The sequence below is a fragment of the Eucyclogobius newberryi genome, unplaced genomic scaffold (genome assembly GCF_026437365.1).
Source record: "Eucyclogobius newberryi isolate DKJ021-1_F unplaced genomic scaffold, fEucNew1.0.hap1 SCAF_12, whole genome shotgun sequence".
NCBI classification, from domain to species: Eukaryota; Metazoa; Chordata; class Actinopteri; order Gobiiformes; family Gobiidae; genus Eucyclogobius; species Eucyclogobius newberryi.
In genome coordinates, this window is record NW_027315746.1 from 11,293,508 (window position 1) to 11,306,983 (window position 13,476).

The window sequence follows — 13,476 nt, forward strand, 5'->3', positions numbered from 1 at the left end:
AAGATAGATTTATGTTTAGTTTTTGAGTATTTGAACTAAATCCCTCAAACGTTTTCAGAATATGCTGTATTTATTGATGTATGGGCACAAGATGAAATGTATACTTTATTACTACTACTTTGTGTTTCAACCTTCATTATTGAGTTGGATATTCTTCTATGTAATTGTTACCAGAAATGAAATAGTAATTATCTACAGTATTCATTGTACATAGAAGTATGAGTAACTTTATATGCATTTTTTTATTTAGAAGATGAAACCATTAAGATGTATAATATGACACTTTTGAAGAGGGAGAATTAGTTTTGCCTGTCAAATAATAAACAAATGATGTTCATTTCAAAATTTTTGTAAGAAATAATCTTATAAAAATAAGGTCTTGCACTTTGGTGACAGTAAAGTAGTAGTGCAGGTGTTGCTATGGTAGTGGAGTTAATTAATTAGAAATAATTGTGGAAGTTTGTTTTAGAAATGCTTGTATTGAACCCACGGCCTCCAAGTTCAAACCTTGACGTCAAATTAATTCTCCTTTATTTTTATTGCCTTGAATAACTTTTGCTTTGGTCTTTTTAAAAGCGTAAATGTCACTGTCACTTGGGGCCAGAGTCAGTGATCTGAGATTGACTAGAAAAACGTGAAGTGCCAGTCTCTTTTTGCCAGACCTGTTGTCTTTGCGCCTCTGACACGCCCGCACTCCCGATCGTCCAATGACATCCTGCGAAACCAAACATCTGAAATATTTATGAGCTCACAGTGACTGCTGAGGAATGCCAGCGATGCCGAAGAGGGAGACGGTCATTACACTTATCATCATACGTTATTGTTTGGCTGCTTAATGAATAAAAGTAGTATTTGTGGAGAGGAATTTTTAGTGCGTGTCAAACGTCGGTTCAAAGTGTAATCAGGAAGAAAGATAACATGACGCAACGGATGATTGTGCTTGCAGTTTGAAATGGGTTATTTCCTTTATGCTTAAGATAAGATATTGTAGAGATTCTGCGCAGATTAAAAAAGGCTTGTTATTAAATTTCTGATGGAGACTCATTCCATTGGTCTTTAACTTTCATTCTTGTGGCTGAATCCTTACTTTAATGACTCACTTTACTATAATATTCATTGTTTTATAGTTTTATGTCGCATCGAATCACCAAGACAAGTGCCTATGTTTGTGAATTTTGTTCCTCTGATTCTGACTGATCATTACAAGACTTATTTCTGTGGCCCACATTCAAATTTATTTATTTTCTTCCATTTTGTACCGCTGTATACCATTTTAAACAGCCTGCTATTTAAATATTGTTCATAATGGCACTAAAATGACTGCGACGGACAACGAATCACAAGCATAACCGTGTCTAGATACTCCGTTCTCATCGGTCCTCGGCGCTCCGTGTCCATTTTGCGCCCGTGTTTGCTATCTATTGTGCGGTCACTGTGTTTTGTGCTCCAGCTGATTGTGACGTATTCGCAGATATGGTTCGTATCATAGCGCCGGTGTCAGTCCATAGCCTTCTCTCGTCTCTCAATGCGTCCGTTCTGCTCCGGCGCAGCACCCATGGGAGCAGTGACGTAAGAACTAGGCGACTGGTCAAAGGTGCTGTGGTTCTGCAGCGTGTAAAGAAACCAAAAAAGTTGACAGGAATTAGGGCGGGGCAAGTAATCAGATGTTAATTAAGTATCGCTCCAATGGATGATTTGTCGGAGCAGCCAAGACGCGTTGACAATGCTTTTCGAATATGTTTAGGACTGGAATCCCATCAAAGGACGTGATTGACAGGCGGGTTAACCAATCAAACGGGGAAAACTTAAACTAAAATGACACTGAGGACTGAGAGAAAAGCGAAGCACTAAACTCTGTAACTATGAGGCTTATACATATGTTTGCGAATGTTACGAGAATATTTAAGAGACAAAGAGGCTACAAATTAGCGGCGGTGGTTGGGTCGTTAGGAAAGTTTTATGGCGCCCCCTTATGGTCCGATTCCAGTGCTTTCTGCATTTGAACACGATGCAGAAGGGAGTGTCTGGTTGCGCAAATTAATTACAAAAAATGTATGTAGAAATGGTTGATTATTTGGCGTTCATTCTCCACTTGAAAAGATGGAGCAAAACCAGAAATTGCACATTTACAGCGGCTTTTGAACACAAATCGCAAAACAATAGAGATGATGATCACTTGGCATACTAAACTTTGCATACATTCAAAAGTATTCGGACACTACAGTGACTACAGTTCATCCGGCTGTTCCACTGCTCTTTTGTTTACTTTTCTATGCTGTTTTTGCCAATATATATCCATGGACATTTGTGCCAGTATCTCGCCAATAAAGTTCCCGACGTTCAAACCCGAAAACAAAAACTCTCCCTTACTTCTGGGTCCAGTTCTATCCATTATAATGTGATTTTTAAACTCCTGCAGGGTTTTGAACAAAGCTGTTTTTCAATTTAGAACGGCACAAAAATAATTTGCAAAGTTTTAGACGTATATTTTTAACCTCCCCCCATTAAAATTTGGTCTATAAATGTGCTAAAAATAGTTACACCTGCTGATATTGTTTAGTGTGAAGTAGTTTCTCTTCCCTGCTTTGTCCCTGTTTCAATAAAACTCTTGGTACTTTGGACCCGTGACGTCACACAGACTGATAAATGTTCACACGTACAAGAAGAATATACTTGACTTCTTGTGGAAAGTATATTCATCAGCTTTTATTCATACGCAAAGTTTTTGAATCTTTTTTGAATACGGCGGTGCTATAGAAGGTTTGAAGTCCTAGCACACACACAAAAAACTCATTTTATTTTGTAACTAAATGATTTTTGATGATCTAGTCTATAACGATAACGATATAATGATCCAACTTGACTTTTTCTGATTTGGCGGCGGCTGCGCGATCACGGCGAGTTTCTGTGTGGCTTTGACGTGTCGCTGACCGCAGTAGAAACACATCCAAAGTAAATACAGTGAGTACAAGTCCCTATTGTTCTGCTGCCGTGGCTGATGGAGCCGGAGTTCTCCCCTGTTTACTCTGCTCTCTCCATTAGCCTCAGTCAGCACATAAGCAGGAGGCAGGAGGCGGGCCTTTGTCACCTTCTCTGTGGCGTCACTTCCTGGTTTGGCTATTTGCAATATATCAAGCGTTTTGTGTTTTCCTTTTTAGAATTTAGGACACATGGAGGAGCAAATCTACAGAACTTGATTATCTTTATACCGTATTTTCCGGGCTATAAGTCGCATCGTTTTTCATAGTTTGGCCCGGTGCGACTTATATTCCAGAGCGACTTCTATGTGATGTTATTTGTTATTTTCACTCTGGCAAACGCATTTCACATGTTGATTATTTTCACACTGACAACCACAAGAGGGCGCTCTAGGCTCTAAGCGACGCAGAAGAAGAATCTGCACTTCCTCCTCTGGAGTTTGTGGAGTTGTTTAGAAGTGACACAGAGGAAGAAGAATTCAATGGATTTAGTGATTTGGGGTAAAACTGATGCTTTGGTAAACTTGTTAGCATGTTCTTTATGCTATAGTTATCTGAATAACTGTTAATATGTTACGTTAACATACCAGACACTTACCACAGTTCTGTCTGTGCCTCATGTAGCTGAAGGTGTTAGCGTTAGCATACGGACACCTATTCACCATGTTCTCTCATCTGTTATTATTTGGACTTGGACTTGGATTTTAACAATTTCACACAAAAAATGCAACTTATACTCCAGACTTGTATCTCTTTTTTTCTTTATTATGCATTTTTTGGCTGGTGCGACTTATACTCCAGTGCGACTTATAAGTAGTCACTGATGGCTTTCAATTCGTGGCTGAAAATGTCCCCCGATGTCCTCCCTGTTCCACATGATGCACTTTAAACGTTCCTCTGCCGGACTCCCTTCCACAGACCTTCCTCTCCCGGAGCCCGCCCGCTGGATCTGTGTCAGCCATGTTGTTCTTTTCATGTTGCGTTTGACAGGAAGCGGAGATTACAGCGGCCCGCCGGAGCTCCTCTCCTCCTGCCCTTTTGTCCGCGTCTTCCACGGCCCTTCAGCCGCTTCACTGCTCCGAGGCGGCGCTTTGTTTGAAACACGGGAAGCGTCTTCGGCTCTACATGTGCTTTTTATTCACAGAGTCCCCGGAGCACAAAGTCTTGCCTCATGTCATCCGTGGAGTAATGCAGGCTTTTGACAAGGCCACATATTTAGAGGAGACGTAGCATGCTTTTATTTAGGTAACTTTGGTATTGAAATGTTACATAAGTAGAGCATCATTTTACATTTTCTTCATTGTAAATCGCATTTCTGATTTAAAACGGTGCGATAATGATTTTTCAAAACTGCATAAGCCCCGCCTCTTTACAGTGGCATTTCACTGTGACGCGCAGCAGATTGACATTTACTTTTGTTTTTGTGTGAAAAGTGGCTTTGTGACATTTTAAAACCAACTCTCTCTCTCTCTCTCTCTCTCACTCACTCACTCACTCACTCACTCACTCACTCACACTCTCTCTCACTCACTCACTCACTCACTCACTCACTCACTCACTCACACTCTCTCTCACTCACTCACTCACTCACTCACTCACACTCTCTCTCACTCACTCACTCACTCACTCTCTCACTCTCTCTCTCTCTCTCTCACACACACACACACACACACACACACTCCGGAGTATAAGTATATAAATTCAAATATAAGTATAAGTCGCACCCCGGCCAAAACTATTAAAAAAGGTGCAAATTCTTGTCTGGATAATATAGTATAATCATAATTTAGCTTTGCGTGAGTTTGGACTGAACCATTCTTTCACACGGGGGACAGAGCCTGCAGTTTGGGGACAGAGTTACCACAAATGTGCAGGAATATCACTTCATAGTTTGGACACTTGTTTGAAAGATTCAGGATTCCGAGAAACTTTTCACTGCAAATAATGTACACAATATAAAAAAAATGCATATCTTAAAATCACTATATTATAAATTTCCCACCTCATGACCGTTGTCATTTTACAGATTTGTTTTTATCCTGAGGTGAGGAGTTGATTTTCCATTTGCACCTGTCCTGTACAAACCCACAGACCAGGAGAATGTAGACTATAAAATCAAAACGTGATATAAAGTATAAAAAGTGCGAGTTTAAGGGTTTTGGGGCGACGCAAGAATCGGTACTTCTCTATTATTAAGTCGTTTGTAGAATACAATGAACAAACTGTGGAATAATGATCTATGCAGGGGAAATGGTTTGACTTAAAGCCAGAGCCAATGCTCGCTGTGCCTTTTACAGAGGTGTGCATTATTAGTGGTGCAGTCGGAGGAGGGCAGGAGGTGTGTCCTTGCGAGTCGTCCGCTGAGTCGACCTTGTGGCTCCACGGGGGGCCCCGGGCTCCCGCTGTTAAACCCTGCACCACCCGCGAGCGTTTGTGGGTTACATGTTAAAAGTAATGAAAGAATTACTGCCGGCCTAGTCCCAAAAGGTGTCGGAAAATGAAGAACAACCGCGGAAATGGGAAAAAAAGGAGGAGCGCTGGGAATCTTTAATGCCAGGGCTGCAATCGCATCTAAACCAGGAAAAATGCCAGGCCGGATTTATCAATTGTCTCTGTCTCTTGTGTCTCGTTTTGTCTTGTGGGAGTTGTGTCTCGTTTTGTCTTGTGGGAGGTGTGTCTCGTTTTGTCTTGTGGGAGTTGTGTCTCGTTTTGTCTTGTGGGAGTTGTGTCTCGTTTTGTCTTGTGGGAGTTGTGTCTCGTTTTGTCTTGTGGGAGTCGTGTCTCGTTTTGTCTTGTGGGAGTTGTGTCTCGTTTTGTCTTGTGGGAGTCGTGTCTCGTTTTGTCTTGTGGGAGTCGTGTCTCGTTTTGTCTTGTGGGAGTTGTGTCTCGTTTTGTCTTGTGGGAGTCGTGTCTCGTTTTGTCTTGTGGGAGTCGTGTCTCGTTTTGTCTTGTGGGAGTTGTGTCTCGTTTTGTCTTGTGGGAGTCGTGTCTCGTTTGTCTTGTGGGAGTCGTGTCTCGTTTTGTCTTGTGGGAGTTGTGCCTCGTTTTGTCTTGTGATAGTTGTGTCTCGTTTTGTCTTGTGGGAGTTGTGTCTCGTTTTGTCTTGTGGGAGTTGTGTCTCGTTTTGTCTTGTGGGAGTTGCGTCCCGTTTTGTCTTGTGGGAGTTGCGTCCCGTTTTGTCTTGTGGGAGTTGTGTCTTGTTTTGTCTTGTGGTAGTTGTGTCGTGTTGTCTTGTGGGAGTTGTGTCTCGTTTTGTCTTGCGGGAGTTGTGTCTCGTTTTGTCTTGTGGTAGTTGTCTCGTTTTGTCTTGTGGGAGTTGCGTCCCGTTTTGTCTTGTGGGAGTTGTGTCTCGTTTTGTCTTGCGGGAGTTGTGTCTCGTTTTGTCTCGTGGTAGTTGTGTCTCGTTTTGTCTTGTGGGAGTTGTCTCGTTTTGTCTTGTGGGAGTTGCGTCCCGTTTTGTCTTGTGGGAGTTGTGTCTCGTTTTGTCTCGTGGTAGTTGTGTCTCGTTTTGTCTTGTGGGAGTTGTCTCGTTTTGTCTTGTGGGAGTTGTGTCTCGTTTTGTCTTGTGGGAGTTGTGTCTCGTTTTGTCTCGTGGTAGTTGTGTCTCGTTTTGTCTCGTGGTAGTTGTGTCTCGTTTTGTCTTGTGGGAGTCGTGTCTCGTTTTGTCTTGTGGGAGTCGTGTCTCGTTTTGTCTTGTGGGAGTTGCGTCCCGTTTTGTCTTGTGGGAGTTGTGTCTCGTTTTGTCTTGCGGGAGTTGTCTCGTTTTGTCTTGCGGGAGTTGTGTCTCGTTTTGTCTTGTGGTAGTTGTCTCGTTTTGTCTTGTGGGAGTTGCGTCCCGTTTTGTCTTGTGGTAGTTGTGTCTCGTTTTGTCTTTTGGGAGTCGTGTCTCGTTTTGTCTTGTGGGAGTCGTGTCTCGTTTTGTCTTGTGGGAGTTGCGTCCCGTTTTGTCTTGTGGGAGTTGTGTCTCGTTTTGTCTTGCGGGAGTTGTCTCGTTTTGTCTTGCGGGAGTTGTGTCTCGTTTTGTCTTGTGGTAGTTGTCTCGTTTTGTCTTGTGGGAGTTGCGTCCCGTTTTGTCTTGTGGTAGTTGTGTCTCGTTTTGTCTTTTGGGAGTCGTGTCTCGTTTTGTCTTGTGGGAGTCGTGTCTCGTTTTGTCTTGTGGGAGTCGTGTCTCGTTTTGTCTTGTGGGAGTTGCGTCTCGTTTTGTCTTGCGGGAGTTGTGTCTCGTTTTGTCTTGTTGTAGTTGTCTCGTTTTGTCTTGTGGGAGTTGCGTCCCGTTTTGTCTTGTGGGAGTTGTGTCTCGTTTTGTCTTGTGGGAGTTGTGTCTCGTTTTGTCTCGTGGTAGTTGTGTCTCGTTTTGTCTTGCGGGAGTTGTGTCTCGTTTTGTCTTGTGGGAGTTGCGTCTCGTTTTGTCTTGAGGGAGTTGTCTCGTTTTGTCTTGCGGGAGTTGTGTCTCGTTTTGTCTCGTGGTAGTTGTGTCTCGTTTTTTCTTGTGGGAGTTGTCTCGTTTTGTCTTGTGGGAGTTGCGTCCCGTTTTGTCTTGTGGGAGTTGTGTCTCGTTTTGTCTTGTGGGAGTTGTGTCTCGTTTTGTCTTGTGGTAGTTGTCTCGTTTTGTCTTGTGGGAGTTGCGTCCCGTTTTGTCTTGTGGGAGTTGTGTCTCGTTTTGTCTTGCGGGAGTTGTCTCGTTTTGTCTTGCGGGAGTTGTGTCTCGTTTTGTCTTGTGGTAGTTGTCTCGTTTTGTCTTGTGGGAGTTGCGTCCCGTTTTGTCTTGTGGGAGTTGCGTCCCGTTTTGTCTTGTGGGAGTTGTGTCTCGTTTTGTCTCGTGGTAGTTGTGTCTCGTTTTGTCTTGTGGGAGTTGTCTCGTTTTGTCTTGTGGGAGTTGCGTCCCGTTTTGTCTTGTGGGAGTTGTGTCTCGTTTTGTCTTGTGGGAGGTGTGTCTCGTGGTAGTTGTGTCTCGTTTTGTCTTGTGGTAGTTGTCTCGTTTTGTCTTGTGGGAGTTGCGTCCCGTTTTGTCTTGTGGGAGTTGTGTCTCGTTTTGTCTTGCGGGAGTTGTCTCGTTTTGTCTTGTGGTAGTTGTGTCTCGTTTTGTCTTGTGGGAGTTGCGTCCCGTTTTGTCTTGTGGTAGTTGTGTCTCGTTTTGTCTTGTGGGAGTTGTGTCTCGTTTTGTCTTGTGGTAGTTGTCTCGTTTTGTCTTGTGGGAGTTGTGTCTCGTTTTGTCTCGTGGTAGTTGTGTCTCGTTTTGTCTTGTGGTAGTTGTCTTGTTTTGTCTTGTGGGAGTTGCGTCCCGTTTTGTCTTTTGGGAGTTGTGTCTCGTTTTGTCTTGTGGGAGTTGTGTCTCGTTTTGTCTCGTGGTAGTTGCGTCTCGTTTTGTCTTGCGGGAGTTGTGTCTCGTTTTGTCTCGTGGTAGTTGTGTCTCGTTTTGTCTTGCGGGAGTTGTGTCTCGTTTTGTCTTGTGGGAGTTGTGTCTCGTTTTGTCTCGTGGTAGTTGTGTCTCGTTTTGTCTCGTGGTAGTTGTGTCTCGTTTTGTCTTGCTGGAGTTGTGTCTCGTTTTGTCTCGTGGTAGTTGTGTCTCGTTTTGTCTTGTGGGAGTTGTCTCGTTTTGTCTTGTGGGAGTTGCGTCCCGTTTTGTCTTGTGGGAGTTGTGTCTCGTTTTGTCTCGTGGTAGTTGTGTCTCGTTTTGTCTTGTGGGAGTTGTCTCGTTTTGTCTTGTGGGAGTTGTGTCTCGTTTTGTCTTGTGGGAGTTGTGTCTCGTTTTGTCTCGTGGTAGTTGTGTCTCGTTTTGTCTTGTGGGAGTCGTGTCTCGTTTTGTCTTGTGGGAGTTGCGTCCCGTTTTGTCTTGTGGGAGTTGTGTCTCGTTTTGTCTTGCGGGAGTTGTCTCGTTTTGTCTTGCGGGAGTTGTGTCTCGTTTTGTCTTGTGGGAGTTGTCTCGTTTTGTCTTGTGGGAGTTGCGTCCCGTTTTGTCTTGTGGGAGTTGTGTCTCGTTTTGTCTCGTGGTAGTTGTGTCTCGTTTTGTCTTGTGGGAGTTGTGTCTCGTTTTGTCTTGTGGGAGTTGTGTCTCGTTTTGTCTTGTGGGAGTTGTGTCTCGTTTTGTCTCGTGGTAGTTGTGTCTCGTTTTGTCTTGTGGGAGTCGTGTCTCGTTTTGTCTTGTGGGAGTTGCGTCCCGTTTTGTCTTGTGGGAGTTGTGTCTCGTTTTGTCTTGCGGGAGTTGTCTCGTTTTGTCTTGCGGGAGTTGTGTCTCGTTTTGTCTTGTGGTAGTTGTCTCGTTTTGTCTTGTGGGAGTTGCGTCCCGTTTTGTCTTGTGGTAGTTGTGTCCCGTTTTGTCTTTTGGGAGTCGTGTCTCGTTTTGTCTTGTGGGAGTCGTGTCTCGTTTTGTCTTGTGGGAGTTGCGTCCCGTTTTGTCTTGTGGGAGTTGTGTCTCGTTTTGTCTTGCGGGAGTTGTCTCGTTTTGTCTTGCGGGAGTTGTGTCTCGTTTTGTCTTGTGGTAGTTGTCTCGTTTTGTCTTGTGGGAGTTGCGTCCCGTTTTGTCTTGTGGTAGTTGTGTCTCGTTTTGTCTTTTGGGAGTCGTGTCTCGTTTTGTCTTGTGGGAGTCGTGTCTCGTTTTGTCTTGTGGGAGTCGTGTCTCGTTTTGTCTTGTGGGAGTTGCGTCTCGTTTTGTCTTGCGGGAGTTGTGTCTCGTTTTGTCTTGTTGTAGTTGTCTCGTTTTGTCTTGTGGGAGTTGCGTCCCGTTTTGTCTTGTGGGAGTTGTGTCTCGTTTTGTCTTGTGGGAGTTGTGTCTCGTTTTGTCTCGTGGTAGTTGTGTCTCGTTTTGTCTTGCGGGAGTTGTGTCTCGTTTTGTCTTGTGGGAGTTGCATCTCGTTTTGTCTTGAGGGAGTTGTCTCGTTTTGTCTTGCGGGAGTTGTGTCTCGTTTTGTCTCGTGGTAGTTGTGTCTCGTTTTTTCTTGTGGGAGTTGTCTCGTTTTGTCTTGTGGGAGTTGCGTCCCGTTTTGTCTTGTGGGAGTTGTGTCTCGTTTTGTCTTGTGGGAGTTGTGTCTCGTTTTGTCTTGTGGTAGTTGTCTCGTTTTGTCTTGTGGGAGTTGCGTCCCGTTTTGTCTTGTGGGAGTTGTGTCTCGTTTTGTCTTGCGGGAGTTGTCTCGTTTTGTCTTGCGGGAGTTGTGTCTCGTTTTGTCTTGTGGTAGTTGTCTCGTTTTGTCTTGCGGGAGTTGTGTCTCGTTTTGTCTTGTGATAGTTGTCTCGTTTTGTCTTGTGGGAGTTGCGTCCCGTTTTGTCTTGTGGTAGTTGTGTCTCGTTTTGTCTTTTGGGAGTCGTGTCTCGTTTTGTCTTGTGGGAGTCGTGTCTCGTTTTGTCTTGTGGGAGTCGTGTCTCGTTTTGTCTTGTGGGAGTTGCGTCTCGTTTTGTCTTGCGGGAGTTGTGTCTCGTTTTGTCTTGTAGTTGTCTCGTTTTGTCTTGTGGGAGTTGCGTCCCGTTTTGTCTTGTGGGAGTTGTGTCTCGTTTTGTCTTGTGGGAGTTGTGTCTCGTTTTGTCTCGTGGTAGTTGTGTCTCGTTTTGTCTTGCGGGAGTTGTGTCTCGTTTTGTCTTGTGGGAGTTGCATCTCGTTTTGTCTTGAGGGAGTTGTCTCGTTTTGTCTTGCGGGAGTTGTGTCTCGTTTTGTCTCGTGGTAGTTGTGTCTCGTTTTTTCTTGTGGGAGTTGTCTCGTTTTGTCTTGTGGGAGTTGCGTCCCGTTTTGTCTTGTGGGAGTTGTGTCTCGTTTTGTCTTGTGGGAGTTGTGTCTCGTTTTGTCTTGTGGTAGTTGTCTCGTTTTGTCTTGTGGGAGTTGCGTCCCGTTTTGTCTTGTGGGAGTTGTGTCTCGTTTTGTCTTGCGGGAGTTGTCTCGTTTTGTCTTGCGGGAGTTGTGTCTCGTTTTGTCTTGTGGTAGTTGTCTCGTTTTGTCTTGTGGGAGTTGCGTCCCGTTTTGTCTTGTGGGAGTTGCGTCCCGTTTTGTCTTGTGGGAGTTGTGTCTCGTTTTGTCTTGTGGGAGTTGTGTCTCGTTTTGTCTCATGGTAGTTGTGTCTCGTTTTGTCTTGTGGTAGTTGTCTCGTTTTGTCTTGTGGGAGTTGCGTCCCTTTTGTCTTGTGGGAGTTGTGTCTCGTTTTGTCTTGCGGGAGTTGTGTCTCGTTTTGTCTTGTGGTAGTTGTGTCTCGTTTTGTCTTGTGGGAGTTGTGTCTCGTTTTGTCTTGTGGTAGTTGTCTCGTTTTGTCTTGTGGGAGTTGTGTCTCGTTTTGTCTCGTGGTAGTTGTGTCTCGTTTTGTCTTGTGGTAGTTGTCTTGTTTTGTCTTGTGGTAGTTGTGTCTCGTTTTGTCTTGCGGGAGTTGTGTCTCGTTTTGTCTTGTGGGAGTCGTGTCTCGTTTTGTCTTGTGGGAGTTGCGTCTCGTTTTGTCTTGCGGGAGTTGCGTCTCGTTTTGTCTTGCGGGAGTTGCGTCTCGTTTTGTCTTGCGGGAGTTGTGTCTCGTTTTGTCTTGTGGGAGTTGTGTCTCGTTTTGTCTTGTGGGAGTTGTCTCGTTTTGTCTTGTGGTAGTTGTGTCTCGTTTTGTCTTACGGGAGTTGCGTCTCGTTTTGTCTTGTGGTAGTTGTGTCTCGTTTTGTCTTGTGGTAGTTGTGTCTCGTTTTGTCTTGTGGTAGTTGTGTCTCGTTTTGTCTTGTGGGAGTTGCGTCTCGTTTTGTCTCGTGGGAGTTGCGTCTCGTTTTGTCTTGCGGGAGTCGCGTCTCGTCCACGTTTTGAAATGGTCTTCACGTCGCCGTAGGAGTTGGCGTTACTCGTCAGTGATGCGTTGACTCAGCCCTGACTCAGACCTGAAACCCAAAGTCCCGCTCGTTCTCCTCTGCAGACTGTGCAGCGGTTTCCTTTCACTGAGCGTAGATTTGGCCTAATGACTCACCGCACAGTTATGTTCATTAAAGGTGACAGCTGTGTCCAACAATGACCCTTGTGTGGGACAGGGACACGGCAGGATGTATTCTGTACCATACTTTCTTCACTGTGTTGGTCCTCATCTGCCACTTTTAATACACGTCATGTTCTTTTTTTGTAATGTTTGTTTGTATTTCACAAGCACTTTTACATACTTTTTTTTATCTTTGCCTTTTGTCTGTCACGTTAGAAAGAAAAAAAGTGACACAGAATGACAGTAGTAGTCTGTGCTTATTTCCTCGTTCCTGTCAGATGCCCCGCCTTTCCTGTTTCCAAAGGGTGTGCCAATAACTCTTGAGAGCCGTGTTTGGGCCATAAGTGACATCGATAATTCAAGTTGACGAAAGGAATTTAGATTTTCGAATTGTCTATCAGAAAAAATACAATAATACAAATATAATCAGATCCACATTTTATCTGTCTATAATTTTCTACCCCTGCCCTCCGTCCTTGATTTGGACATCACTAAACATGAATGAACACACATTTCTTCTAGATTTCACGCTTTTATTGCCCTTTCTGCGGCGTGCGTCATCACCCACATTATGGGCCTGTAAGCTCAAGTACGTGAATGTGGGCGTGGCTTCACTGTAGCGGCTCTGAGCAGTGCCCACTCCCGTGGCCTCGTCCACATTCATGCCCTTGGACTTCACAAATCCGTCATTGAAATGCTACATTGTTTACTCGTTTATTCCTCTCTTTTATCCATTTTGATTTAAATCACGGTGTCACAAAAATATGCTAAAGTAACAGTTTTTTTTTTTACCTAAACCTCCAGTGAAAATAATTTAAGGACTAAATTGTTTCCACCGAGGGCTGTATTGAAACCAGGTCAACAGTGTCATTCAGATGCTGCTCTTAACAAAGCTTTGACAGAGCCACTGCACCTTTAATAACGCTTGGAACATAAATGTTAAGTCTTTATTACAATACAGTGTGATATGTTAGTATAATGATTTAAATTTGCCGTAAAAAGTACTGCATTTGATCCGTTTTCACACATTTTCTGCCGCTTTTTCCCGTCAGGGGTCGCGGCTGACTGGAGTCTATCCCAGTGACTTTAGGCCTTAGGCGGGGCACACTCTGGACAGGGGCCAGCTCGTCGCAGGGTCAACACGCAGACACACGGACACCAGGGGCCATTCGCATGCGTTTGGACGGTGGGAGGAAGCCGTAGAACCCGGAGAGAAGTGACACAGTAACACTGGGAAGGACACGCAGTCGGTAGAGAGAACTGGACCGGCCCGGGAATCAAACCCATGACCTCGCCGAGAGCTCTAACCGCCCTGCCACCGCGCACACCCCTGCATATGATCGTTTGGTCCAATTAAGAGAAAGAAAATTGTGTTTAAAGCACATTTTTTTTGTAAGGTAGACACATAAACCAACCAAAAATATTGAATTCACTTGAGTCGAGTGGTCCGTGGTGAGGCGGTTTCATCTGGACGATGTTTTTGAAATCGTTACCATCCTCCAGTCGTTTTCAAGAATAGTGCTAGTGTCTGTACGAGAGTTGATATAAGCCAATTTCTACTCTTGTTTTGGTTGTAGTGGACC

General features: G+C 44.4%; 1 protein-coding gene across 2 annotated transcripts in view; it reads left to right on the top strand.

Moving 5' to 3' along the window:
- The window catches only part of prkci (protein kinase C, iota), a 59,339-nt gene that overhangs the window by 904 nt on the left and 44,959 nt on the right, over positions 1–13,476 (top strand). The window lies entirely within an intron of this gene.